Genomic DNA, 3,266 nt, shown 5'->3' on the forward strand with positions numbered 1-3,266 from the left:
ATTTACGAAAGTACTCTGCTTTGAAGCACCTTTGCCAGCGATTACAGCCTCATATTCTTGGGTATGACGCTACAAGCTTGGCACACCTGTATTTGGGGAGTTTCTGCCATTCTTCTCTGCAGATCCTCAAGCTGTCAGGTTGGATGGGGAGCGTCGCTGCACAGCTATATTCAGGTCTCTCCAGAGATGTTCGAGCGGTTTCAAGTCCAGCCTTAGGCTGGGCCACTCAAGGACATTCAGAGACTTGTCCCAAAGCCAGTCCTGCGTAGTCTTGGCTGTGTGCTTATGGTCGTCGTCGTCCTGTGGAAGGTGAACCTTCACCCCAGTCGGAGGTCCTGAGCATGCTGGAGCAGGTTTTCATCAAAGATCTGTCTGTACTTTGCTCCATTCATCTTTGCCTAGATCCTGACTAGTCTCCCAGTCCCTGCCGCTGAATACCATCCCCACAGCATGATCCTGCCACCACCATAGGGATGGAACCAGGTTTCCTCCAGACGTCACGCTTGGCATTCGGGTCAGAGAATTCAATCTTGGTTTCATCAAACCAGAGGATCTTGTTTCTCATGGTCAGAGTCCTTTAAGTGCCTTTTGGCAAACTCCAAGCGGGCTGTCCTGTGCCTTTTACTGAGCAGTGGCTTCTGTCTGGCCACTCTACGATAAAGGCCTGATTGGTGGAGTGCTGCAGAGATTGTTGTCCTTCTGGAAGGTTCTCCCATCTCCACAGAGACACTAGGTTGATCTGTCAGATTGACCATCGGGTTCTTGGTCACCTCCCTGACCAAGGCCCTTCTCCCCCGATTGCTCAGTTTGGCCAGGCGGCCAGCTCTAGGAAGAGTCTTGATGGTTCTAAACTTATTCCATTTAAGAATGATGGAGGTCACTGTGTTCTTGGGGACCTTCAATGCTGCAGAAATGTTTTGGTACCCTTCCCCAGATATGTGCCTCGACACAATCCTGTCTCGGAGCTCTATGGACAATTCCTTTGACCTCATGGCTTGGATTTTGCTCTGACATACACTGTCAGCTGTGGGACCTTAATATAGACAGGCGTGTGCCTTTCCAAATCATGTCCAATCAATTAAATTTACCACAGGTTGACTCCAATCAAGTTGTAGAAACATCTCAAGGATGATCAATGGAAACAGGATACACCTGAGCTCAATCTCTAAAAACCTGTTTTCACTTTGTCATTATTGGGTATTTTGTGTAGATTGATGAGGAAAAAATGTAATTAAATACATTTTAGAATAAGGCTGGAACTAACAAAATGTGGAAAAAGTCCATGGGTCTGAATACTTTCGGAATGCACTGTATCTAGCTTACTCGTGTGTGTGGCTCATAGAAAGTTGTAGAAACATGGGTAACACCTTCTATTGGAATTCCTACACTGATAATGCATTCAGTGCAGGATGGTATCAACAGTGATGTAAAGTAGTACTTTAAAGTATTTTACTTAAGTAATTTTTTTTGTATCTGTACTTTACTATTTTATACAATTTATACTATACTACATTACTAAGAAAATAATGTACTTTTTACTCCATACATTTTCCCTGACACTCAAAAGTACTTGTTACATTTTGAATGCTTAGCAGGACAGGAAAATGGTCCAATTTACACACTTATCAAGAGAACATCCCTGGTCATCTCTACTCCCTCTGATCTGGCTCACTCACTAAAAACATGCTTTATTTGTAAATGGAGTCTGAGTGTTGGAGTGTGCCCCTGGCTATCCATAAATAAAATTTAAAAAACAATACATTTGCTTAATATTAGGAATTTAAAGTTATTTATACATTTGACACTTAAGTGTAATTGCTAAAATATACATTTACTTTTCATACTTAAGTATATTTAAAGACTCTTTTTTTACTTTCACTTGAGTCATTTTCTATTAAGGTTTCTTTACTTTTACTGAAGTATGACAATTGGGCACTTTTTCCACCACTGGGTATCAATGGACATTCTACAGAGCAGGCAGATCAATGGCGGTTTGATGCTGCTCATTTCTGGTCACAATCAGAACGATTGGGAACTTTTTCACACTGGGAAGATTTTTACATGGCACAGGTCAGCTCTAGCCAAGTCTTACACATAGGCTATGTCACAGCAGCACATTGTCAAAGAGTGGGCCACCAACAAAAATACAGGACCAAATGCAGCCCACAACATTTACACATATAGGTACCGTGACCATCTTTCAGGGTCCAGGCACGTCCGCCTGTGCTTCCAATGTCCTCATTCCATCCCAATTCTTAGACCAATGTAGCGAACTGTGACACCACTTGGGGGTTTTGAGCCCTGGTCTCCAAGTCCGTAGGCAAACTTCATGCTAACCCCAACTAGCTACATTATTTAATCCTTTCCGGAGAGCAATTCCTGACTGACACTCCTCTTAACCAAGTTCCTCACATGTACATGCCTCTCCGATGGCCTCACAGGTGCCATCCAACTTCTGACATCAATATAGCGATTTGGGGGGAGAGGTGTAAGGTTCCGAGGTGAGCCGCACACCTCATCCTGAGGACTGCTCTCTTAGGGAAGTGGTAATCGGTCTTGTCAATGCCTATCAACAATGTATCACCTCTGAAACGACTATAGTGCTCAAGAAATAACATGATGACTTGAAGCTATACAGAAATTATTTGAAACTATATGCATCATGTGATACCATTTCTTGCCGGACAACAAAAACAGTTATGCAGTGACAAAACAACAGTAACAGTACCTTTTAGTTACCCTTTGTTAAAGTGCAGAAACTAGATAGCACTTTATGACAACTACTGATCTAAAAATGGCTTTATAAAATGGAATTCATTGAAAGTTGTTGATACTTATAAGTCTAACTAGTGCTCCCAAGTGGCGCAGTGGTCTAAGGCACTGCATGTCACTATAGTCTGGTTCAAATCCTGGCTGTGATTGGGAGTCTCATAGGGTGGCGCATAATTGACCGAGTGTCGTACAGATTTGACCGGGGTAGGCTGTCATTGTACATATGATTTTGTTCTTAACTGACTTGCCTAATTAAATAAAGGTTAAATAAATAAAAATCTAAATCTGTCACATTATTCCAACAAGGAGTTGAGCTTACTTGAATTCTGATAACTTGTCAAAGGACACACAATGTTACAAATTTGACTGTAAATTCATGCAAATCTGTTGCTTGTTTTCACTGTCAATCATGAAAATGAGGTGGGGACCATTCCATTTCTATGGTGGGGAAAGCGACACGGCTGTCTGGTGGTGACGCCTCTTGGTGTCGGTGA

Source organism: Salvelinus namaycush, chromosome 17 (genome assembly GCF_016432855.1).
Source record: "Salvelinus namaycush isolate Seneca chromosome 17, SaNama_1.0, whole genome shotgun sequence".
Taxonomy (NCBI): Eukaryota; Metazoa; Chordata; class Actinopteri; order Salmoniformes; family Salmonidae; genus Salvelinus; species Salvelinus namaycush.